Source organism: Canis lupus, chromosome 36 (genome assembly GCF_048164855.1).
Source record: "Canis lupus baileyi chromosome 36, mCanLup2.hap1, whole genome shotgun sequence".
NCBI classification, from domain to species: Eukaryota; Metazoa; Chordata; class Mammalia; order Carnivora; family Canidae; genus Canis; species Canis lupus.
In genome coordinates, this window is record NC_132873.1 from 8,217,677 (window position 1) to 8,245,211 (window position 27,535).

The following is a 27,535-nucleotide window of genomic DNA, read 5'->3' on the forward strand; positions in this document are numbered from 1 at the left end:
GTTTTTGATTACTGTCCAGTGTTTTTAAACAGTTGTTTTCCATTTTTTGATCAGAGTTTATAATTGTTATCTTTGGAAAGGTTAGGTAAATATAAGATACTCAGCCAATTGGATAAAACCAGAACCTCTCTATAAACTATGAATGAATTCAAAATTCCACATCTGGCTTTTAAGACCGTTGTCAGGCTGCTGCAACAAATATACCAGAGACTGGGTGGCTTAAACAACAAGTACTTATTTCTCACAATTCTGGAGGCTAGAAGTCTGAGATCAGGTTGACAATGTGATTTGTTCTTATGAGACTCTGCTTCCTGCCTCGCAGACAGCTACCTTCTCTCTGTATCCTCACGTGGCAGAAATAGTGAGGGGGGAGGCAAGTTCTCTTCTGTCTCCTTTTCTAAGGGCACAAATCTCATCATAAGGGCTTCACTCTCATGACCCAATTACTTCCTAGTGACCCCATCTCCAAATAACACCACTTTGGGAATTAGGGTCTCAATATTTGAATTTTGGGGGAACACATTCAGTTCATAGCATTAACCTTCCTTTTTTACTTTATCTTCTACTTCTCCCCATTATTGATGCTCAACTGCTGCCAATTTGACATACTTAGTGTTCTTTCAAACTTTGTATCTGTGCCTCTGCTTATCTTGCCCCCTCTCTTCTTCTAACTCAACATGTCCAAAGCTACAGTCAGAATTCTTGTGAATTAATAGCAACACCACTCCTCCTCTTCTCTGATAGACTCAGGGGTCAGGCAGAGATTAAATGATCACTTTCAGCATTGACAAAGATACTTGAAGAAAGATGCTTTAAGGATCTCTCACTGCATGGCAGAAAATAGACCAGAATGTAAGACTCATCTAGATGGGCTCTAGCCAAAGGGAAATCAGGAGAGGCTAAGTCGAGCATGCTCAGTTTCTGCTCTTAAACTCACTATTTAATTCTCGTGGGAGGACTAATGAGTGAGGACAGAGAGCAGGAGTGTTCCTGTAGCTGGAGTTCCTCCACGTGGAAACATGAAGAAAGGAGAATAAACGGCCTCTCCATCCCAGCTCCCCTGAATGTTAACCAGGACTCAATTCTCAGTCCTCCTTTTTTGCAAATCACCTTCTGTGCCCTTCTACCTGGATGTAGTCTCTCCTGCTGTGAATGCTCATTTTACCTTCTCTGAACTTTTTCAGTAGCATTTATTCTATCTTGTAAGTATAGCAATTTATCTATTTCACTGTGACCTCGCCTCTTTCCTAGAATCTTCTTAAAATGGGGCTATTTATTACTATTCATGCTCTCATATTTCCCAATTATTAACACGGTAACTGACAAATGGTAAGCTCTCCATGAGTATTTATAGAATGAGTAAGTGAAATGAACCATATTAAAACAAAACAAAACAAAAAACAAACCAAAACCACAGGTAGCTTACACCAAATAAACTCAGGCAAAGAAGGATCTAGTAATTTAAAGCAGAATAGGCCAAGCCATCATGGAAATGAAAGAATACATTTCTGTTTAAAGTAGCTAATTGCTTCTCACTGGAGAAGGTGGTAATGACATCATCAGCACCAATATTGCTTGAGACCATTATCTTCTATTCCACAATATGAGAGGTGTTCTAACAGGTGTGCTTGGAATTGAACTCATGGGACATCTAACAGCAGCTTCTTGGAGCCTCAGCCAGCCTCTCTAGAGGTTTTAAACATTTTAAATTACATAAGAAATTAGAATGAGGGAAATGAATGGATTAAAATGGGGAATTGGGATTCCTCTTGAAGGTTAATTTGAGACTCTTTCTTGACTGTGTTCATTAAATTCTTAATTCAGAAATAATTATTCATTTTTACCTTTATCCTTAGGTACTACTATCAAGGAATATACTGAGAAGAAAGTTCTGAATCAAAAAGTAATTTTTACATTTCCCCTGGACAGAATTGTGCCTTTTTAATATTTTTAGAAATTATAAATATTAGATATAATTTTTTTGTATTAGGTTAGGGAAATGTTCCGGCCCAAAGGATGGCTTACGATTTTCCTTTTTCTTTTTGTATCCTAAAGTTAAGTATATAGATGAGCAAAATAAGAAAAAAATACTCTCACCATTAGCAATAAGCAATGTTAACGTTTTGATATCTAGCCTTTCATCCTTTTTCTATGTATACATGTGTATATCTAGCTATGAATCTACATATATACAAATTTAGGAAAATCATAGCATATACCCTTTATTTTTTTTGCATATACTCTTTAATTAATAAACTTTTATGATGGTTTTAGATTTACAGAAAAATTGAGGGAGTTGTGAAGATAATACAGATTTATATATAACGCATACCAGTTTTCCTATTACATTAATATGATACTAATGCCACATAGCTAATGAACCAATACTGACACAGTGTTATTATTGATACCAATACTAATATGCAATTACTAACTGAAGCCTATGATTTATTCATACTTCTTTAGTTTTACCTAATATTCTTTTTCTGTTATACTACATTACATTTAGTTGTCATTTTCCTTAGGCTCCTCAGAATGTAACTATTTTGTAGACTTCTGCATTCTTGATGACCTTGATAATTTTGAGGAGTACAGTTTTCAGGTGTTTTGTATAATGTCCTTTCCTTATGATTTGTCTGAGGTTTTTCTCCTAAAGTTATGGATTTGGGGAAAAGAGAACTGTAGAAGTAAAATGGCTATCCTCACCACTTCATATCAAGGGCATATACAGTCAATATGACTCATCACTGTCCATGGTGACCTTGATACTGTGGCTCAGATTGTCTATTCTTTCCATAGTAAAATTATTTTTTCAGTGTGCAAAGGTTCTAATTTCTCCACATTCCCACCCACACTTGTCTTTAATGGGGTTGTTTTCTGATTGTTGAGCTTTGTGAGGTCTTATCCAATATGTGATATTTTGGGTATTTTATCTTTTTACCCTCTTAACAGCATATGCTCTTTTAGCTTGCTTTTTTTTTCACACAATAATATGTCATTAACATCTTTCCATATTTTTCTTCTGTAATGTCACCTTTTAATGGAGATAAATTACTACATTATATGAATGTACGATACAATGTATTTGTTGGACAAATATTTAGATGGGTTTCAGTTTTTTATTTTTAGACAAAAAGAAGGGAGTAGTGGATAGCCTTGTAACTAAATATTCTCTTAATATTTACTTATGATAAATTTCTTTAAGTTAAAATTCTATACTCAAAGGTATCAACATTTTAGAGACCTTTGCTGGGACAGATTCCATTTTTTTCCTGATCTTACATCCTTACAAATCATTTCATTTCCTCTTTAGGTCAGAGTCAGAGATAGGACAGGAGTGCGTTTTGAAGTATCATATGCTTTGATAACTAGTATATTAAACACACATAGATCTGAGACCTCAGAAGCATTCAGCCTCAAGGGCAATCTTCATTCTAGCCTTTCCAAAAATGTTTTCATTTGTTCAGTTTACATTATATACCTTAATTTAGGCCTCAAGTCCTCTAGAAAACCTACCTACTGATCCTCCCATCTTGGCAATGGCTCAAAGGGAAGGTGTTCAATGAAGCAATCTGGATGGTGTGTGTCCAGTTCCTCAGATTTTGGAGTTATTTGGGATTCCTGGAGGGAATGGTCAGGCCCCTTTGTTTCAACATTGCTATCCTTCCTTTCTCAACCTGAGTTAATGTCCCTCCACTGCAATCCCATGGCATCCAATCTTAGCATGCACTTTCCAATGTTTCTGCTCTCTAGGAGATTTTAAATGTCTTGAGCTGAACTGCCTAAAAATCTTATTTTTGTATTTTAAAAATAGAGTAAATAGAAACAAATGTTTTGAAAACTTCATAACATTCCCTAAAAGTTGTTTCAAAGTGGGCTTGGGTATCCCTCTCTGCAGTGAAAGAATCACTGAGGCTTTAGCTTTGTTGCTACACATCCAGTGGGGTCTATAAACTTCTACTTGTGGCAGCATGGACTCAGACTCTGAGTAGCAAAGGGAGGAAGCTGTAGCAGGAACTGGGCTCACTGGCCTCTTATTTTAACGTTTTAGATGTGGCTTTGTGCTGCCAGACACTGCTGCTAACCTTTGGCCTACAGTAGTCTTGACAAATATGGAGGCTGTTAGTCAAAGGAACTCGGTCTCCCCAAGAACGTGTTGAGACACATTTAACTCAGAGCCATGTCAGTTGAAGCAGATCTTGTGCTTTAACAAGTACCTTGGATCTTTGGGAGAATAAACTAGTCATAGCTTTACAGGCCTTTTAGGGAAAGCTACTGCTGTGCTGTGTGTTCTTGGCACTTGGGAATGCGTAGCACTGCTGGATGCCAAGAATATAAACAGCCAGAACAATATGTTCAGCGTTTAGGAAATACAGCTGGATCTAGCAAATGTATATGACAGGACTCACTCTGTGGCCAAAGAAATTTCCTCTGCACATTTTATTTTCCTAAGTAATGCTGAACTGGAGGTCCTAATAACACACCATGCAAGCCCCGCACAATTTTGGATATATGCTAGTTGAGGGGCATCCATATTGACTTCATTTATGTTTCTCTTGTGTCTTTCACTAGATTCTAGACATCTTAAGGTAAAGGCTCGTGTCTGAACTTCTCTGGAAATCCTGCCACTCCACAAGTAATGCCATGAACTCAAATAAATTGTTAGTAGGATAGAGCAAATGCTGTGACCAAACAAGCAATAGTTATCAATTTAAGGATTAAAACTGACCTAACCTTTGGAACCCAAGTTCTCTCTTCCCTGCCTCCTCCCCTACCCACTCTTTCCCTTAAGTACACGTGGCCTAGGAACACACTTCCAAAGCTTGAAATTAGTACTTTTACCCAGGAAATTTTTAGGACATAATTAAATTACGTTATAAGAACATACATAGGTCATTTGTAATCTTTTAATCTGGATGAAAACTAATGTTCTGGGACAGGTGTTGTTGCTACTCTTAAGAATGCATTTTCATTTTCTCTATCCCTCGTGCATCCTGCCTGAGATTTTGGAGCTCCTGTATCAAGAGAGATATAGAATAGGGGGACAAAAAGACTAAGCAGGATAATGTTCCCTTCTTCCTCTCCATCTTTCAGCTCTTGTTACTAGTGGGAGAGGAAGGAAGTTAATCAAAATTAGAATTACTTTGCACTGTTTATAAAGCATGTGTTCCTTCCGTGGCACTTTATGTATGTCATCTTACTTAATTCCATGACAATTTAACAAAGTAGATGTTATTATTCCCGTTTTACAGACAGAAAAACTAAAGGGCTAAAAGACTAAGTAGCTTGTTCAAAGCCATAGAGTGACAGATCAGTATTTGAACCTAGCACTATCTGATGGTATAGAGCCTATCAGGTTGTACCCCTACCTGTATCCTGCTGAGTCCTTTTGCCAAGCAACTAGGGTGAACTGTTGTCAGGTGAGCAGGAAATCTTGGTTATGGCTGCAGGCCATGATCACAGGCAAGCATTAAGGAGGGATGACAAATGAATAATGCTTTTATTTTTTAATTTTTAAAAAGATTTTATGTATTTATTTGGCGGAGAGAGTGAGAGAGCATAAGCAGGGGGAGCAGCAGAGGGAGAGGGAGAAGCAGGCCCTGAGGTCATGACTGGAGCCAAAGGCAGACACTTAACCGACTGAGCCACCCAGGTGCCCCTGAATAACGCTTTTAAAAAGTATCTACTTGGAGCATTTGGGTGACTCGGTCAGTTAAGTATCTGACTTTTGATTTTGGCTCAGGTCATGATCTCAGGGTTGTAAGATCAAGTCCCAAGTTGGGCTCTGCACTGGACGTGAAACCTGCTTAAGATTCTCTCTCCCTTTACCCCTCCCCTGCTCCCTCTCTAAAAAAAAAAAAAAAAAAGTATCTACCGAAATTTTTCACACACAGGGCTGAACAACTTGTTGTTCAGAATTAGTTCCTCTTTCATACCATTTCCACATCACTTTCTATCAATATCACAGTAATCACTATCTTTGAAAGGACACTACAACAATGCAAGGAGGTGGCTGAGGAAAGAGCAGGAAATGGTACAAAAAGAAATGGGAAATACAATGTGATGAATCTTTTCTTCTGCAAATATAATTACCTTATCCTGGGTAACAGGATAGCCAGACTGATTTAATGGATCATTCGGATTCTGTCTCACTGTTCTCAATCCTAAATCTGTTTTCTGGGTTTTTGTACATGGGTGGGGAAGGGAAGATCCAGTTAAATCTTTGTTACATTCTCATCATGGAAAAAACATTGTGGACGTAGCAAAGACTTATTCAGAACAAATTTTATTCCTGGACATTGTCTTTCTTCCAAGGCGTCTTTTCCAAAGTACCACTAACATATGTAGACCACTATATTGCATCATCCATTAATCCATTAACCACCATTTATGGGGTGCCTCCAATGCATCAGATGCTGGGGACATAAAAACAAACGACACACTCCATGCCCTCAAAGGGATCATGTTTAGTAGGGAAGAGAGACAACCGAACAAATAATCACTACATAAAAGTTCAATAATCAACGGCTATGCAAAGTATGATGAGCACATCCGGCACATATAACTGTCTTCCAGGCAGAAAAATTTCTTATGCTTTCCATTAGAAAGCAAATTTCTCTTGTTAAGAAAAATAGGTTGCTATCCCTCAGATTATTAACCCCAAATTAATCAGTCTCTGATTGTTGTTGCCTTGTAGCTAGAAAGGCTTTAACTCTCCATTACTGAAATCTACTGACATATAGCCAAGCCCAATATAATACAATCCTTGGGGGAAATACCACATTTCTCTGGGCATGCAATTGAGAAAACACCATACTTAGAAGCTATGTCATTTTCATTGCATAACAATTTGGGGAAATCACATCAGGCACATATTTAGAAGGTATCCCATGGTAACCATGAGAAGTTGCTTTGGTCTCACATAGCTGAACATAAAAATTAATCCCAGCTTATCAGATGTCTGGAAGGAACAGGAAAAGTGAAAGTTATCATATCTTCTTTGCATTATTAAATTAAACAGCTCTCTGGGCTTATATGAGCTCTTAGGAAGCAAAAAAAACTTTTGTTCCATACTTGGTCTCATGGTTGTAGTAGGTTCTTCATGTTTGATTTTTTTTTTCTGAGCTTTTCTGGAATGCATCTTGCTCATGCTTAGGGGACTATGGTTCAGTGGAGGCCCCCCTGAACAGGCAATCTAAGGGCCCTCTCTGCCTTTTAATTTCTTCTGTCTCTGCCTTTCTGTAAAATAAATACTGCAGTCAGTGATTCTGTTTCTTCACTCAAGTGGATTCTCTGTACCCAGGCTTCCTGCAGTTTTGATGAGGATTCACTGAGTAATGGGACAAGTGAGTTTGCTGAGGAGGGGTTCTGGTATGACTTTGTGCAGCCTCCCCCTGAGACCACATCCATTATCTGTTTTCATTCACCAATGTGCCCACTTCATTTATAAGTGAAGGAGGGAAGAATTGGTTTGGAGGCACAATATGAGGGGAGAAAGGAAGTAGGGCACGGGGAGGAGGACATAGCAACTGATCTCTTTCTGGCATTTTATACCGAATCGGTGTACTGGCAGTTAGGATATCTGGGAGCCAAAAAGTGATGTACCCCTTTAATTAGATACTTGGGAGTATGGGTGGAGTGGAGGTCAGAAACACAGGCAGGACTTCAAGAAGCTGTGGCCAGTGCTATTCCAGGGGGGGAGTGATAAACTGGGAAACAAAGTTGGGTGGAGGCCACAATTTTTTTCCATGGTGAGTGATATCTTAAAGAGCCTTCTAGCACCCACAAACTGACTGCCTTGGAATCATCTCCTCATAGGCTCCTTGGAGAGGCAGATGTGAGGAGACTTTGTGGTCAGTAGACAAGAGGGATTAGAACATGGGGGAAACTGGGTGGTCACAACTGTGTTGTTAGACTGGTTTGTGAACCCACATGAGGCACATTGGGGGGGCTTTGAGGGATAATTACAGTCACTCTGAAGAGGTCTTTATTCATTCTGTACTGGAATTTATGTACATTCTCTCAATTTGAAGTGTTGGTTTAACAAAATATAAACATTATGTTGGCTGAATACATTGTGTTGGGCAGGTGAAATTTAGTCTCAGCCATCAGTTCATTACTTCTCCATAACTCATTAGAATTTCCTAGAGTTTCCAGTTTTTTGGTATGCATCCTTCATGTACCACCAAATTATTTGTCAGATCATGTGGTGGAGACAGCTATAACACCAATATCTTTCTTCCTTTGCATCAAGCCACTCTCTTTCACCATACACAAAGATAAACTCAAAATGGATGAAAGATCTAAATGTGAGACAAGATTCCATCAAAATCCTAGAGAAGAACACAGGCAACACCCTTTTTGAACTCGGCCATAGTAACTTCTTGCAAGATACATCCACGAAGGCAAAAGAAACAAAAGCAAAAATGAACTACTGGGACTTCATCAAGATAAGAAGCTTTTGCACAGCAAAGAATACAGTCAACAAAACTCAAAGACAACCTACAGAATGGGAGAAGATATTTGCAAATGACATATCAGATAAAGGGCTAGTTTCCAAGATCTATAAAGAACTTATTAAACTCAACACCAAAGAAACAAACAATCCAATCATGAAATGGGCAAAAGACATGAACAGAAATCTCACAGAGGAAGACATAGACATGGCCAACATGCATATGAGAAAATGCTCTGCATCACTTGCCATCAGGGAAATACAAATCAAAACTACAATGAGATACCACCTCACGCCAGTGAGAATGGGGAAAATTAACAAGGCAGGAAACAACAAATGTTGGAGAGGATGCGGAGAAAAGGGAACCCTCTTACACTGTTGGTGGGAATGTGAACTGGTGCAGCCACTCTGGAAAACTGTGTGGAGGTTCCTCAAACAGTTAAAAGTATACCTGCCCTACGACCCAGCAATTGCACTGTTGGGGATTTACCCCAAAGATACAAATGCAATGAAACGCCGGGACACCTGCACCCCGATGTTTCTAGCAGCAATGGCCACGATAGCCAAACTGTGGAAGGAGCCTCGGTGTCCAACGAAAGATGAATGGATAAAGAAGATGTGGTTTATGTATACAATGGAATATTACTCAGCTATTAGAAATGACAAATACCCACCATTTGCTTCAACGTGGATGGAACTGGAGGGTATTATGCTGAGTGAAGTAAGTCAGTCGGAGAAGGACAAACATTATATGTTCTCATTCATTTGGGGGATATAAATAATAGTGAAAGGGAAAATAAGGGAAGGGAGAAGAAATGTGTGGGAAATATCAGAAAGGGAGACAGAACGTAAAGACTGCTAACTCTGGGAAACGAACTAGGGGTGGTAGAAGGGGAGGAGGGCGGGGGGTGGGAGTGAATGGGCGACGGGCACTGGGTGTTATTCTGTATGTTAGTAAATTGAACACCAATAAAAAAAAAAATACAAGGGTAAAAAAAAAAAAAAAAAAAAAAAACTAGAGTTGTATGTGTGATGGCAATGATGCCAGGTAAAAGGCTAAGTTTTCCAACCTCTCTTGTTGCCAAGAATAGATAGGTGATAATATATTGGCCAGTGAGATATAAGAAAATTATCCTGAGAAGCTATCTTTAGAAGTTGCTGACTTGGGATGCCTGGGAGGTACAGTCTGTTAAGTATCAGACTCTTGGTTTCAGCTCAGGTCATGATCTTAGGATCGTGAGATAGAGCCAGCTTTGGGCTCTGCACTCAGTGTGGAGTCAGCTTGAGATTCTTTCTCTCTCTCTCTGTCCCTTGTGCTCATGCTCTGTCTCTCTCTAAAATAAATAAAATAGGGCACTTGGGTGGCTCAGCAGTTGAGCATATGCCTTTGGCTCAGGTTGTGATCCCGGGGTGCTGGGATTGAGTCCTGCATCGGGCTCCCCATGCTCCCCAGAGCCTGCTTCTCCCTCTACCTCTATCCCTGCCTCTCTCTCTGTATCTCTCATGAATAAATAAATAAAAATAAAAATTAATTAATTAATTAAATCTTTTTTTTTTAATTGCTGATTCAGCTGGGAGGATGTTTGTTCCTCTCTTCCTCCTCCTCCTCCTTCCAGACAATGACTGCAGACAAAATAGCTAAACCTTGGGCAGCCATCTTGCCTCATTAAGTAACCCACCAGACAGAAGCCATCCACCAAGACAGTGGAGCAGATGAAGGAGTCTGTCTTTAATGATCCCAGACTCTCTCCCTACCTCCAAACTTCTATAGCTTAAGTGAGAAAATCATCTTATTAAACCTTTTTCCTGAGGTTTTGTTATAGGCAGCCACCTAATTCATGCAAACCATGTGCTATGACTGGTTTGGAAAGCTATGACAGCTTATGTTTTCATTTAAAAAATCATTAATTGCACGTTTGTGTAGGAACATGTAAAAAGTTAAGTAATAAAAAATAGTGTTTGATAATTCAAGACAACAAGGTAAGAGACTTCACCTGACAGCAGCTTGTCACACATATGGGAAGACCGTAAAGGATGTGGGAATTGTACCTCCGGCTGGGGTGGTTTAGGTTGGCCTGTTTTAGTAAGTGGGGTTTAGACCAGGCAGCAGGTCTAGAGACATATGTGAGGGCAATGACACAAGTCATGTGAGCATAGTAACAAGACAGGGCAGTCGTGTTTGTGAAACAGCGAGCAGACCCTCGGCTTGAGGGGAGTTTTTGTGGCGGGGAAAATACCTGACAACCTCCAACAGAGAGCCACCGTCTTTGTTCATTCATGCTACCTTCACGTGTTGTCTTAGGGACCTCCAGCACATCTTTTCTCAGCTTGGTCTCCTCAGATTGGAAAGTTGTGGTCTTTTTCTCATTTGCTTTCACAGCCCGTCTCTCACACTCAGCCTCTCTCCTGAATGGTAACCAGAACCTGGTGCCCAGATTAGCTCATGACTTTCCCTTGGAGGGGACTTCTTTGGTTAGAACATGAAGAAGGTGCTTCCCTGCTACATTTTCAGCAGCCTCCTCCTTTTTGGCTAAGCACCGGGTCACACCCAAGACTCCCAACTGGAAGATCCCTCTGTTGCTGAAGAAATGGCGGTACCATCAACCAGACTGGTGTGTGGTACAGAGTGTGGTTCGTGAGCATCCCACGAAGATTCTGGGCCTCTTTGACCATGTGTTCTCAGCCCCATTGCACAACCTGCTGGGCTCCATTACTGTGAAGGGGACTCAAGCCAGGCCAGAGCTGGTCTGAGGCCCTGCCAGGACAAGGCTACTTGCCTTAACTTGAAATTCCCAAAGGAACCTCCTTTGTTGTTGGCAGAAAACCTGGTCTGTTGCTCCTCGCTCTCCCTTTTCAGGAGGTATAGGCAAAAATTAGGCTGAGCTTCATTAATATTCTCAGCAGCTTTCACAGAGCAAAGAATTGGGAGATGTGCCTCGTTGAATTACCTTTTTGTGAGCAGTGCGGGTGAAGGCGGGCAGTGTGGTCTGTGTCTGCAGCTGGCCTCGCCACCTCTGCACTTCTCCCCTTCCTGACCACTCACTCGTCGGAGGGCCAGGGTTAAGGTGCCACGCTGACAGGACGTTTCAGTCATGCAGCTAATTAAAATCATTCCGAGGCTCGACGTGACAGGTCCTTCAGACTCATAGACCAGGAAACCACTAACAAATGTCCCTTCTCTGACAGCCTCCTCTTTGTTAACCTGTTGATTCACTTTCAGGAGGCATCAGCAAAACAAAATGTGTCTCTCGTGAATAAATGAATGAAATCTTTAAAAAAAAAAAAAAAATCAAACCAAACCAAACCAAACCAATAAAAATACTGATGAAAATGCCCGGTTTTGTGGCTGACATGTTTTAGGCTTTCCAAGTCAGCAAGACAACAGCCAAAAAAACAAAATTAAAAAAATAATAATAATAACCCTCATCTTGGCCTTTTGGGGCATGGATCTGTGAGGAAAATTTAGAATTCTGAAAAAAAAAAAAAAATCAGACAGTGATCTATCAGTTACAGACGCATGAGTCACCCCAGGCTGTACGGAGACAGACCAGAGTTACCTGGAAAACACACAAAAAACCCCAGCCTGGCCAAAGTCCAAACACTAGAGGGACCCAAAAAAAAGGATTCCCAGTGAAGAAGAGGCTGTAATCAAAGTCCTGACAGCACCCAGCCCCGATGAAAAATCACTGTGCAGAATTCCCATTAAGGATATTTGAAACCACGGCCCTTATCTTTCCCCGCCTTCCCTTTTACTCAGCTGGGGACCTGCAGCCCCGCTCGCCTCCAATCTTATCCTGTGATAGAGGCAAGCTGTGTTCACTTAGGTCAGATGTGGTCAGGGTGCTGGGATTAGGTTACTGCTCCCAGCTGATGGAAAAACAGCAGCTTCAAAGCCACCTGGCTTGCCAGTTCTCTCCAAAAGGTCCACACCCAACAAAAACAATTCTTAAATTCACCCCACTGATGGGAGCACCTGAAAAAATGGGATGATTACAAAAAAAGGAGACAAAAAAACAAAAAAACCCAGCTCACTATCAAGTTTGAAGAAGGGAGACTATTTGTAGCCTGGAACGCCTTAACAAGATTTTGAGGAAAGATTGACGTAAAGAAAATAGTTAATATATTTTCATTAATGCACAGCCACAATGGTCTTATCTTTGGAGAGCTTTCTTTTCACAGCCACACAATGGCTGATTTTTCAAACGCTAATTTCCTGTTCCTGGTTCTGTTCCTTGTGGGATTTATTAAAGGAAAGAAGAGTATAATCTTCTAGTTATTATGTGGTGGCCAGATAAATTACCTAAACATTGAAGTGAAAAATTTGCTTAGATTTATTGCATACACTCTCACATTTTAAAATGTAATGGCTGAAAAAGCAGAAATCTATCAGTTATATTCATGAGAATGTACATTAAGCATTCAACAAATGGATTTCAAGAAATAACTTTAGGAGAAAAGGAATATATAAGAACACAAGACTTACACGTATTTTCCAAAAGGCACAGCAGAGGTGAAGCGTCTGTGCTAAATGGAAGCCTGCTATACTATGATATAAACTTTTGGAAGTTCTCAAAATATCAAAATTTCTGCTTAAGATTTTATTTATTTCAGGTGAAGAGAGAGTGAGAGAGAGAGAGAGCACAAGCTGGGGGTGAGACAGAGGCAGAGGGAGAAGCAGACTCCCCGCTGAGCAGGGACCCTGACGTGGGCTCCATCCCGGGATCCTGGGATCATGACCTGAGCAGAAGGCAGACACTTCACTGACTGAGCCACCCAGATGCCCCCAAATACAGATTCTTTAAAATGCTTTTGCAGATGGATATTGCAATATTCAGTAGAGGAGGCCATGCTACAATAAACAACCCCCAAATCTTAGTGACTTAAAACAACAAAGATTTGGGAAGCCTGGGTGGCTCGATTGGTTGAGCGTCCAACTCCTGATTTCAGCTCAGGTCAGGATCTCGGGGTCATGAGATCGAGCCCCACTTCAGGTTCTGTGCTGAACGTGGAGCCTATTTGGGATTCTCTCTCTCCTTCTCCCTTTGTCCCTTCCTGCTCATGCTCTCTCTATAAATACAATCTTTAAAAAAAAAAATAAAGTTTTTTTTTTTTTTGCTCATGCTGTGCATCCATCAAGGGTCAACAGAACTATTTTGGTCACTGTGGTCTGCTTAGAACTCAGGCTGATGCCAATCACAGGCCACTGTCTTTCCTCAGGCATCTGGGGCATCTCGCTATCTCTGGCTATCGCCAGAACTAATAACACAGGGAATTCACAGCAGATTTCAAGACAGTGCCTAAAGGCAGATGCAAATTTTAAATTCCCAGATCATTGTCCTGGGAGTCAGGGCTCTTACAAAAGTTAAACCAATGGAGTCTTCCTTTTCTTTTTCTTTTTAATACAAAAGGTCTTCTACATTCTAAGTGTTACGGTGACAAGCACTGCGTGGAAAGTAAAGTGCCTGACCTTTCTTTTTTCCTTTTCTTCAGTAATGTTTATCTCCCAGACTTTGTCCCATTGCCCATGTTTTGCTGACAAAAACAGGACACTGTCTGAACTTTTGGAACATGTTTGCCAAGGTTTTCGGCAAATCGTTTCTGCCACATTTTCAAGATCCATCATATGCTACTGTAATAGAGCCAGACTCTGGTGCCAACGGGTGGAAGAAATATTTATGAAAATTTCGAACTAGGAAATCATTGGAATTATTATTTTCTTGTCAAAATGAAATAGGAAATGAAGACTACACTCCCCCCCCCCTTTTTTTTCTTCTTTTCTTCAGAAGGTGCTGGAGGTTTAGGAGGATACATTGAGGTGGGGAAGTCCTAGGACCTGCTAGTTTCTAGTCTGCTCAACACAAAATAGAAGAATAAAAAGGAGACTTTGGACTTCTCATCAGGCCAATTCAGAAATATATTCGAGGCATGATATAGTAGTAAACCACAATATAACATTTCCATCAACAAGTTTTTAAAAAACAATTTGGATTCTAAGAGTGTTATAGGTTTATTATGGAAAACCAGGAAATAATGAAGGATAAGAAGGAAAAAACGGTCATAATGCTAGACCCTAGAAATCGTAATTGCAGACATAATTGGTGCTAACCTTCCAACGTGTCTCCTGCGTCTGCAGTTCTTACGTGATCAAAAATATACTATAGAGGGTATGACCCTTAGTCCACCAACTCAGACATACTTGAAATATCAACTGTCCTCATTTTTCTAAGGCACAAACTCATTTCTATAGCACGTCTTTGCTCTGTCTGCAAATCAAAATTTAATCTCCATCAACTTGAGACAATGCTCTTCTTTCTAGGATGTACCTGAGTTGACAGGGGTCCGTGATAATGTGACCTCAAGGGATGGGAGGTGAGCACTCGGACCTCAAGTAATGATCTGTATATGCCTTGCTAAGAAATTTCCTGTCCCTGCTCTTTCTCCAATTTTTTACCCATCCACCTAGAAACAAAATCCCAGGACCCACCCAAATCTAGCTCTTACCCACTCCTGATTTCTTTCCTCCTCAATCCAGTGGTACCTTTTTTCAGGTATGGGAAGATGCTGGTTATTTACCTGTTGCCTCCCAGCTCCAAACTCACCTCCCTTTTACACTCTGCCCTGTTATGCTGGGACTGGGACTCTGGAAGCTATAATTCCCAGACTTCTTTGCTGGCTGCCTTTCTGCTGGGCCTGCCAGTTGGCAGCAGCAGAGGGAATGGAAGGCAGGAGGAAGGGAGAAGTGGCTTTCCTCCTGTTTGTGGCCAGTCCTGTCGGGGTTGCCCAGGGCTGCCGATTTGTCCTCCAGCAGCAGGTGCCTGGGACCTCGCCCCCCCCCCACCCTCCAGCGCCCAGAATCTGCCACGTGGGTCCCCCACTTCGGAGCATGCCTTTGCTGTCTCAGTTCCCTGGCGCCTGGAGAACCAACTTCCAAAATTAAAATACCTGTGAGATTTAGGATTTCCTCACAGGACCCTAACTGGTGTCTGGGAGAAGGATTCTTTCTTCTTAATGTTTTTTCCTCAGAGGAAATCCCTCTGTCAGATGTTTGCATCCCAGGCATCTGGCAGAGGAGCAACTTAAAGGGTTCAAGTGATCGCAAACACAAAAGCTAGAGACTCTGCTAGTTCTTTCTGGTTCCTGCCCAGTCGTGCTTCTCCAGGCATATGAGCACAGAACTGGACTACGAGCTAGACGGGGTGGGGATGGGGGGGACAGAGCGATGGAAAAGGAGGAAATTGTTATGGCAAAAATGCTGTTAAATTGTAATACCTTTAAGTCATGCTTTTTTCCTGTTTCCATAGGCATCCTTGTAGTCCCTTTCTTTGTCAAACCCTGCCCAAATTGCAGGCCTTCGAGCAACATAAATATTATTATTTTCAGCCATTAAACCATTAAGTTCTGGAGTAATTTCTCATGCATCTACATTATCCATTACTGACTCTGTATTATGTGTGTGTGTGTGTGTGCGTGCGTGTGCTCACATAAATAGATCTCACTATTCTGTTATGTTTTGGTTTTCAAAGGTTAAAAGTAAGAACCTTCATTAACCCGGCTTCAAATGTGACTATAGACACTCCTGAAAAACATTTAGTAGATTTAATACACAGAGCGCTGAAGAACTGCACATCACTTAAAAAAAAAAAAAAAAAAGATTTTATTTATTTATTTGAAGGGAGAGGGGAGAGAGAGAGAGAGAGAGAGAGAGAGAGAGCAAGAGCAGGGGGAGGGAGAAGCAGACTCCCCACTGAGCTGGGAGCTTAATGTGGGGCTCCATCCCAGGACCCCAGGATCATGACCTGAGCTGAAGGCAGATGCTTAACGGACTGAGCCACCCAGGTGCCCCAAAGCTCCATTTTCTGAGGGTTTTTCAACTTTGTTGAATATATTGTGAAAATCTAAGTTACAATTTTTTTCTTGTCCTGAATTATCAAGCAGTTGACCTATTTTTTTTCTCCATTAAAGTTGATTTAAGTACCCAGGCTTACATAGGTTATATGAGATTTAGTTCCATGGTTGCTTGAACCAAAAGAAACTCAAGATGGATGATCTGTGTTAACTCTATGCAACCATATGTGTATTTATGGAGCTGAAAAGCAAGTCTGAAATTTTATGTGCCCTTTAAAAGATAAAATCTTTGGAGAGAAGCATGTTCCCGCCTTCATAAATAGTGCACCAGTAGTTTGTGCACCATCTCATAACAATAATAAATATCCCTCAAAGACAACTACACGTTTGCAATCGATTTTGATCATTATTCCACACTGAATAACTGCAGGGTTCGACAAAGTCAGAATGATGATGCAGACCAATCTGCAGAGACCATCTGCAGGCAATTTGCATTGCCTGTTTAATCCTCCAAGTGGCTGCAGACGAGGACAGGATTTGTGGTATCCAAGGCAAGTACAGCAAATACAGATAGGTATAGGTATGATGGGGCAGATAGGTAAGAATAAAGGTAATTTAGAAATGTTATAATTGGTCTCAAATATGCATCAGAATGAATAAAGCTCAAAATGTTAAAAGTTGTCTGAAGAGCAAATGTAACAATAAATGAAGGTAACTCACGAATTCCATAAACAGGCTTACAAATTGCATTCATTTTACAAGAGGAAAATTAAGCCCATACCTTTAGAAGTATAGAATAATTTCTTGAAGCAATTTTAAATGATAAAATGCTGGAATGGTGGCTTAATTGCATAAGAATTCTGCTTAATTCATTGGAAGTCCCCAGAAGAAGTCAGTCTGAGAACTGGGGAATTCCATCATTGGTTAGAGGCCATCTTCATTACTGTTGGAGGTGGGTTCGGTCTGGGGTGACTAATAATAAAAAGGATTCCTGGGTTTGTCAAAATATCATTTGCAAACAGCCTTTGGAAGGGCAACCTGGTTGGTGCTATGGGGTTAGAATTGGGCAGAGTGGATTTCCCGTGCTGGGTGGCCTGGAGAGCTGCTGATTCCCATAGGATGCTCAGATAAAACCAACCATAGCCCCTTAGGGGGTTTGGAATTGCTCTGGGCTTTAGAGGTAGAAGGAAAAAGGCTTTCATTGGTCCACCATACCTGCACCAGGAGGCTTGGGGCAATCTTATCAAATAGTTGCAGTCTTTAACAAAATTAAAAAACTGGCTTTAAAATCAGAACGCAGACTTTCTTGAGCTAATGAAAGACAAAGGTTTCCTTGGTATTAAGGCGAGATAAAAATAGTTAAAATTTTTTCTTTCTTTTTTATTAACTTATGCAATAAAGTGGGCAGGTCCTAAGTGCCCAGATCAATGAATTTTTGTCTATGCAAAGGCCCATGAAACCAGCATCCAGGTCAAGATAGGAAACATTTTCTGTCCCTCGAGAGGCAGTGTTGCTCCTCTTCCCCGTCAGTACTCCCAAAGGTAACCACTATTCTGACCTTCAATACATAGGTTAGTTTTACTTGTTTTGAACAGAAAGGGTATTTGAAATACTTAACATAGATGTCAGTAGTTATTACCTCCCAGAGATGTCACAGATCATATATTTATTTTCTTCATTTACTTATTTGTTTGTTCAAAACACTGTCTAATATCAACTCTGTCCACCAGGCATTGAGAATATAATATTGACCAAGAAGACTTCAGTGTCAGCCTTTGGGAAAGGTTACAGTAAATGCGAGAACACATGCCGGTAAGCAGGTGATTATGGTGCAGAATGGTAAGTGCTGCCACGTGAGGAAGTGCCCGATGCTACGAAGAAGGGTGCGGAATGTGGACTTGGGGAATAGAGGTGGCTAACCGGACAGAGATGAAGAGGAAATCAATACAGAAGCCCAGGGAACAGTGGGAGCAAATGCTCAGGGGCAAAAGAGGGCTTTGACTATTTAGGGAACTGAAAAGACAAAACATTCCTCAGGACCAGTCAGGGGAACTGGGGCCAGATCCTGGGGGACTTTGCAGAGCACGTTTCAGAGTTTATACTTGGCTTCAAGGGCAACGTGAAGCCACTGAAGCCTTTTCAGCAAGGGGCTGTCATCAGCACATTGGTTGTTTGTTTTAAAGCAGCACATAGAAGTGGAAAGAACGGTATGGAGAGAGAAATGATTTGAAAAACAACTTTGAGATTTTTGTGTGGGGTGAAAAACTCAAGCTGGCACCCCTCCCGCCAGACACAATTTTTATGACACTGAGCGCAAGTGGCGAGAAAGTGTGCAACAAAATATACTCAAGGAAAGAGGCTGTGTCTAGAGAACATGAAGCAATGTTTGGTTGCCATGCTACTTGAGTCCATCTTAGTAGAAAGCCATCAATCATTGAAGCAAGTTAAGTTATACGTCCAATGTTCAAGCTGCACATGCAGGGTTCCCTTCAAAGTCCCTCTAGTGAGACTTGTCCACTGCACCTGGAATTTCACAGGATAACTTTACCTAAACCTTTTATTTTATTTTATTTTATTTTATTTTATTTTATTTTATTTTATTTTATTTTATTTTTTGCCATCTACATTTCTATGATGATCACCATCAGCCTGAAAAATCTAACGGGAAAGTGTCAAAACCACCTCCACTAACTTCTCATTTCTGGGGTCCCCTTCTCTGAACCCTGTATTTAGATGAATGTCCTGAATAATTTTTTCAGACACCTGCTCTGTTCACTTGGAGTTCAAATTATCCAAATGGATATCCAAACTAATTAGATCGACAGGTCATCACCAAAGTCCCATTCTGCGATAATGTGTAGACACAGTTTAAGTTGTTAAAGGTTTTACTCCCTTGGCTGTGACAAATTTCCCTCTTTCCTAGTCATATGGAATCCATGATTGAGCCCTGTGACTTTTTGCCTCATACTAAAAATCACATAACATTTCTCTATAATAGTTTTTTCATTCAACTTTTGTCATGGCTGAGGTATTTGTATAATACTGACGTGTATTATATCTGGAATATATATATAATATATATAATATATAATATATATCTGGAAACCGGGCTTCTTTATTACCATGCTGAGAAATTGTGAAACCAACAGTTGGTAGGTAGGTATTGTTAGAAAAATCCTTGCTATGGAAACAAATTCCAGTACAACTTCACCCTGGTAACTAGTGATTTATAACAAACTTCAGTGACATATATAACTCTTTCCCTAAGTGGATCATAAACCTTTGGAGGGACAAGTATGGGCTGACTTGAGTCCCCCTACCCAAATTCATAAATTGAAGTCCTAAGCCCCATTGCCTCAAAATGGGGCCTTATTTGCAGGTGTAATTAGGTAAGATGAAGTCATACTGCATTAGGGTGGACCTCTAATCCAATAGGACAGGAGTACTTAAAAAGGGGAGAAATCTGAACATAGACAGCATTCAGGGAGGACATCATGTGGAGACTGACATTAGGCTGCCTCAAGCCAAGAAACTATCAGAAGCTGAGAGAGAAGCCTGCAACAGATCCTTCCCCAGTGTCTCCTGAGGGAGACTGGTCCTGCTGATACCTTGAATTTCAGACTTCTGGACTTCAGAACAGCAAGACAATAAAATTCTGTTGTTCTAAGCTATCCAGTTTATGGTACTTTGTTACCGCAGCCTTGGCAAACTAATACAGCAAAGATTATGGTTCACTCATTTTTGTGTGCCCCACAGGAACTGGTGAATGTTGGCGAAACTGATGTTGCCATCATAGAACCCAGGAGACCAGAAGTTGAGCCAGTGAAGACACTGACATGCTTCGAATTGGGACCTGGCAAATTTCCTCCCTGTCTTGAGATACACACTTGGGAATGTGCTGGGGTGATACCAGTTGCTTGTGCCTGGTGAGCAAACATGCAATCAGAGCATCCAACAATTCTCTATCCCACCCCTACTCTGAAAGGGGACCACAAAGAGGTTTCTTAATGTACCAGACGGGACGCCCATCCAGATGGGGCTGAAGCAACCACAGCAGGGTGTTTTAGAAGGGCACCCAGCCTCCTCTGTGTCCTGGGAAGCTCATCCCCCTCAGTTCTTACAGACATATGTGGAATCAGATGTACCCTTTACCAGCATTAAATGGATTTATAACTCTTGCCTGAGTGCACCTTTCTTTCAGTCAAATCCTTTGTCCATTGTGACTCATGAGAAAAAGTTAATGAAGCTTATCTGAAATGAGCTTCCACTTAAATTGGAAGGAGGAGCCTACCAGCCACTGAATGGAATGGGAATATACTGGCGGGGGTGGGGGGATGGATGGTGGGGATCTAGAGAAGACTAGTTTTCATCTTTTCTGTTTTGTGACGTCTTTTCTTCCACTACATATAACACAAGGGTTGCTCAGACTGGCCTTGTCTAAGCTGCACGCTCCAAAGTGGAGGCCATTGCCCTGTGTACCCCTGCACTGAAGTTGCTATCTGATTACATCTGATTATTTTGAAGTTCCAAAGTTGATAGTTTGTTGGTGGGGAGATATATGTGTATGTCTCTACACATACAGACAGATGTGTGACATGTATGAATCTTAAGTGTGCAGCTCAATGACTTTTTATATATGGATACGCTGGTCCCATGGCCCAGGTCACCAAGATCTAGAACATTTCCAACACTCCAGAAGATTTCCTGTGTTCTTTCCCAGACTTTTACATGTACAACTTTTAATTAACCATTAAATTATTCTTCCTAAACCTGCTAACAAAGAGTGTCTTCTGTACATTTAAGAAGCTATGGCAGGGATCCCTGGGTGGCTCAGTGGTTTTAGCGCCTGCCTTTGGCCCAGGGCGCGATCCTGGAGTCCCGGTATCGAGTCCCGCATCAGGCTCCTGGCATGGAGCCTGCTTCTCCCTCCTCCTGTGTCTCTGCCTCTCTCTCTCTCTCTCTCTCTCTCTCTCTCTGTCTATCATAAATAATAAATAAATAAGTAAGTAAATAAATAAATAAATAAATACATATTAAAAAAAAAAAAAGAAGCTATGGCAGTTCCAAGAAATACAAAATGTAAAATCAGGCCCAAAGCTTGCTGTGTTGTCTGTGTATGGTCTGAGTGGAACCGAGTTTGCAAACTGGCTGCCTGTGCGTGAAATCTGCTCTTTGGATATGGTTTGTGTAGACTAACTGCAAAGGGTCTTCTAAAAATTGAGCCATAACTTAAAATTAAGGTATTTCACATGAAAACTCAAATTGGAGAGGGGGAAAGGAGCTTCTCTCCAAAAACTGGGAAATGTTGTGCATTCCATCTTGGAAGAAGTCACCTGGAGCTAGGCAATGGCTGTCCTTCTTGACATGAATGTGAAGATAGGGGTCCTGCTTCTCTCCACCATTTAAGGCAATGTCCTCATATGCACTCCTGCCCACTGACCTCAGGCATTCATGTCAGCTGCTCGGTCCTTGGGCCAGCTACAACTAGACAAAATGGTAAATGTAAGGCAGACTTTTAGCAGGAGACTATTTTCCTTCCAGAGGAAAAAAAATACCTTCAATACTACCCAAATATTTTTAAAGAAAAGTGGAATTGGATTTTAAATTACTACATTATTTCTCATAACTTAATACAGTGATTTATTTTCTGAAAGTGGCTATTATTTGCTGTATATCATTCCAACTAGTTTTACACATGCACACACACATACACAGACACACAGTGTTGATGTCTAACATCTGCATGCTGGCTAATGTTTAATTTTTCAACATCAGCATTATACTGGAGGCACTCATCTGTGGTATGACCACAACTTCAAATTTGTTTTTGTATCTTTTCTGCATAACTAGTTCCATTGGGTTTCAAACTACAGAGTGAATTGAGTCATCTTTCGTGACTCTGTTTTCAAAGATAGTCTTGAATCACCTTGTCAGATCAATGTTAGACATGCTTAGTGTTGAACATTACTTCTATGTATTTCTGAAAATTCTCTATGAATGGCATTTGAAAGTAGTGTCTATCATAAAAACCTAAATATTTGTGAAATAAATGTATTGTAAAAGTTCCACATTCAGATACAGTATAAAAAATTGCCATTTTCAAGGAACACTAATGGAATATAGCTTTTGAATGGAGAGTGTCTTGGCTTTGCTTTTTTTCTAAGCAACTTTTTCTCCTTTTATGTTTTGTACAACCTCATAACAATTTTGTTCCAATCTGTAAGATTTGTAATGTCACTACTCTCCATTTGTTCTACAGCATAAACACCCACGTGTCAATGCTACCTTATCATCAAGGGCTCGTGAGCAGAATTTCTTTCTGATATGTCAAATTATTGTTAAGCAGCTCTAGAGTCATCAGAGGTGGTTAATTTGTAAAATCAACTAACAGACATGAGAAGCATACAGACAATGAATAACATGGGAAAAAGAAGAAGGTTAATAATACTAAATGCCTTTCGGAATTTATTTAACCATATTTGATAAAATTATCATTTCACACACACCCATATGCACACCCATATAAACCCATGTGCACACACCACCATGGTTTTATTTTTTAAGTTGATATGAAATGCTCTATGTGCTTTTAATATGTATTTTGCATAGGATAAGGATAATCTTCATCTGTGCCAAGTCAATTTATAAGCACGATGACTATTATTGTTCAGTTACCACACATTAAAATGTCATTTTTTAAAAAACAAAGCCTCTAATAGGCTAATCATTTTAAGTATGATTTTGATCCTATTCATCCTCTAGGTTACCAGCAAAGTGCATGCAAGGCCTATAGCCATAGACCCTATACGTAGACTACTTCATTATTTGCATTGCAAAACCAATGGATACTTGCCTCTTCATTGTGCCAGAAATCTCAACATATATCAGATCTCTTCTTTTCATTCCACCCTAGAGTGGATTTCACAGTAAGAACATCCTATAACCTCTCCAGCCTCCTTCTCCTTCCCCTACTCCTTTTTATAGCAACAATCTTCCGATAAGTTTCCCAAACTAGTTGTTTGTTTCCAACTCCTCCCTTCTCTTGAATATAATCCTATTAGGTCTTCATCTTGGCCCACTGCAGTGAAATGGTTCTCAAATCCTGTGATGCAAAATCCATTGACCAGGACTCAGTACCATTCCCTTCTGGACTTGTTTTCCTTGACTTCAGCCACCACAACTCTTCTAGCTTTCCTCTTACCACTTGTCCCTCTTTCTCAATCTCCTTTGCTGGAGCCTCCTCATGTTCTGAGTCTCTAAACAGGCCTCATTATTCCGACCTGGAGCCAAACCCTTTGATACCCTGCCCCATGTCCCCAAGTTCATTTCTCTGTTCCTCTGCCTAAGGACTTTCTCTAGCTCCTGAGGCCTTGAAGATCCAGGGATTTAAAACCCTCACCAGCATCCTCAATGAATGAAGATGGGAATTGCTGAATAAAGATGGCAGATTCTTGCCTCCTTGGCAGGCCAATTCTGAAGGGTGTTCTATTGGGTCCCTCAGAGGGTCCTTAGTGGAATTGAACTTCAGTTGTCCTTGGTGGAAATCAGCTTATAAACACACAATTTGTTCCTTTAATTGGTTTTTATCCTTTCCTTGTTTTCCTTTCCCACTTCCTTATCTGTATTTTCAGGATCCCACCTTTCAGTTAAATTACGTTCATTCAAGTCCTTGTCATAGGGTTATTTTTAGGAGAAATTGAAACTAAGATCTTTTCCTTCTTAGTTCATGTTGACTCTTTTGGTAACTGGGGATTCCTAATACTAGTTCTTTAAATATCAACATATTTTGACCACTCTCAAATGTACATCCAGCCAGGTCCTTGCTCATGAATCTGAGACTAATATTTTTGGCCTCCAATGAGACATCTTTAGTTGATGTCCAATAGGCAGCTCAAATGTAAACTATACTGTTTTCTTCCTCTAAATCTGCTCTTCTTCTATCTTTCCAATCTCAGTAAATAGCACCTCGTCTGTCAAGTTGCTTAGATTAACTGGCAAGGTTGTCCTTGACTTGTATGTCTTTTTCTCACATCACATATCCAATCATTCAAAGTGGCTCTATCTTCACCATATATGTAGAAACAGACTGTTTTGGCTTTTTCTTTACCCATTTCACCACCACTGCCCCAGTCCCACTACCATCATTCCTCATCCACATAATCAAATTGGCTCCTAGCTGGTGTCCCAATTTCCACACTTGGCCTCTTACATCCTATTCATGACATAGCCATTGGAATGACCTTGTTGAAACCAAGTCATACTATGTCACTTCTCAGCTAAAAATCTCTCAAAGTTTTCATTACACACTTAGAATAGGAGCTGAAAACCTACATGATGCTCCATGACCTGGGTACCTTCATTACTCTGAGCTTATCTCCTACCACCTTCCTCCACTCTGCTTCAACCACATTGACCCTTTATGATACCATTAACATGACAAGCACACTCACCTCTCATATCCAATGAGGCTATGATTTCACCAAACTTTACTTTAGCCATGATGTGTGTGCTTGTGTGTATTGAGGTCTATGATATCTATTTCTTACTTTGGGTCATAGTTTCAAAAAAGTACTTACCTAGACATTCACTTGAATCAGATTGCTTTTGCCGATGAAGGATTGAGATTTCCATGAATTTATGTTTCAATATTCTCTGAAGTAATCTACCCAGTATTTATATTGTTGCATACCAGAAACAAAAATGAAAAAAAAATATAATCTAAGTGTTTCAACTCCTAAGACATGAGACGGCAATTAATTAGACTGTTAGACTACTGGGCACAACACAATTTCTCTTTGGGGTCTATATTCACAGGTCAAAGGACTTCATAGGATTTCCCCCAAACCATGAAACATTTTACTTTAGCAGCATCTTTCATCACTGAGAAAGTAGGCATGTGTGAACATAAATGCCTGACCGTTTGGAGAACCAGTAGCACATATTAATTGAAGGCATATAGTAGAGAATAATTTTTCTAATCAGAGAAAACATACAAAAACTCCAGTAGTACCTTAAACTTTCCATTTGACCAGTGTCCTAAAATAAGCAGCTTTATTTTATTTTCTCCATGTAACTTTATTTAATCCCTTGTCAGAAGTTACTTGTGATTTTCATGATGGTATCCTTAGAGATGACACAATAAATATTGCACAGAAAATTCCTGTCAAAAAATGAAGGGGAATGTACTGATTTGAACCATGTTAGGAAGAAGGCTGAGCTTAGGTGTTGGATGTGGGTTGACTATCACAAGGAAAAAAAGCTATGAGAGATCAGAATGAAAGCAGAGATTGGAAGATGATGTAGGAAGGTGATTAAATATTCTAAAGGATGATTTTTGTGCCATCTTGGAGATCAGTTGATATAAATAAATGTGAGAGCCTTCAGTGATTATTATATCATCATTACTGTACTCATCTAGGAAATTATAGCTTATTTGGCACTTTATTCTTCATATTAATGATGTGAAGTTTCATGACAACCCACTAAGAAAATAAAAATGAAAATAATAAATCAGCCTGCGGCACTTAAAAGCCTAATGAAATCCAAACACTTCCCAATAGAAGATGACTCAGTGACACAGAATTGGCAGCTGTTTGTTGTTAGATCATTAGTTTTTACTGGCTTTTTTCCTATTTTAAGAAGACATCTGTAGAACCCTCCTTTCTCCCATAATCTGCTTGGATTTATTTAGAGAGACCTGGAGTGGAATCATCAATTGGAAAAATAGAGTAGAAGCATCCTTCAACAGCTTAACTACCTTTTTCCAGTGGGTTTTAAATTATAGCAGTTTTTACTGAAAATACAGAGTAGGCCCATTGAGGCAACTTTATTTGCCCTAAGAAAAAGTGAAAGGAAAAGCCCACCTGTTTTAAACTTGGATAAGGGAGGCATGATCACATTTGAAATGACAATTTTTACAATACTGTAAGTGGAGTGAGAAAATGCTGAGTAAATGCTGAGGGTAACATCTTGTCCTGGCTGGTATCTAGCAAATGAAAACTTCAAAAATGGCTCCTGGTGCCTCTAAAGTTGGGGATATGTTTGGTTTTTGAAATCTTTTAGATTTTTCAAAGATTTTTTTGTTAATTCATTTGAACAAGAGAGAGAGCACAAGCAGGGAGGAGGGTCAGAGGGAGAGGGAGAAGCAGACTCCCTACTGAGCAAGGAACCTAGTGGAGCAGAAAGCCCAGATACGCAGAAGGGTCCTCAATCCCAAGACCCCGGGGACACGACCTGAGCTAAAGGCAGATGCTTAACCAACTGAGCCACCCAGGTGCCCCTGGGGATAACTTTAAATAGGAGGCATTCTTGTCTGCTTGAGGGGATAACTTGGCCCCTCAGTGGGTCGGCAATGACTGACTCCACGTGGATAATGACTTGACCATATTTTGCTTCTATAGCCCATGTACAGCTACTTTAGCATATTGAACTTGATGTATCTTGTGCCAATTCTGCCCCTAAAGATAATCTTTAAAAAGATTTACTTTATCAGGAACTTATAGTATGTCATAAATAATATCATCAAATTTGGACGACAACCCTGTAAATGCTAATTTATCTGTGCAACACCCTTTACTGAATACTCTCAGGCACTTTATTGAGCCCTCAGAATATGGTGGTGAGCAAAAGAGCTATAGTCCCTCTGTGAACCTCTATTTCAGTAAGATAGCTGAGCAAATGGCAATTAAACCAAACAAATGAAACGATTTTCAATTATGACAAGTGATATGAGACAGAAAATAATAAGGCAGGTCAGGGAAGGCCTCTCTGAAGAGGTAATATGTAAGCTGATCCAAAACAGGAGGTCAGAAACACTGATGGAAGAGCCCTTCCTGGCTTAATGTGAAGTCTGTGTGAAGAGGGAAGTGTTAAAATAGAAGATATTCTTTTTATTCTAGGCAAATAGCCTGGCATTTATTGATAGATAAAAGAATGGAAATTCAGAGAAATTAAACAATACCGTCAAGATTGAACAAGACCTCCAGTGTCCTAAGCCAGCTCTGTCTGATTCCAACATTCTTTCTTCAAAGCTACACCCATTTATCCTGCTGAACATTCACCAGCTTTTTAGATTGTATAGACTAGCTTGGGATCACTTAAAATTGAAACTCACCCAGATGCACTCCCTGTCAGCAAAGCAAAAGCTTCCTAATGGCCACTTTGCAGAAGTGCCAATGTTGTTACCCTTTCCAAGTGAGCTGCTGGGGAAGGCTGTCCACCATATGGAGCAGGACG

The 27,535-nt window shown here is 40.3% G+C and overlaps 1 long non-coding RNA gene across 4 annotated transcripts in view; it reads right to left on the reverse strand.

Moving 5' to 3' along the window:
• Window positions 1–21,369: 21,369 nt before the first annotated feature.
• LOC140625557 (uncharacterized) overlaps window positions 21,370–27,535 on the reverse strand; it is a 67,284-nt gene continuing 61,118 nt past the window's right edge. For 2 of the 4 annotated variants that reach the window (XR_012024907.1, XR_012024910.1), the window contains exons 8-10: window positions 25,311–25,460; window positions 24,877–24,962; window positions 21,370–21,784 (exon numbers count right to left, since the gene is read on the reverse strand). This is a non-coding gene — a long non-coding RNA (uncharacterized lncRNA). The remainder of the gene's footprint in view (window positions 21,785–24,876; window positions 24,963–25,310; window positions 25,461–27,535) is intronic. The other 2 variants (XR_012024909.1, XR_012024908.1) reach the window with 1 other exon arrangement.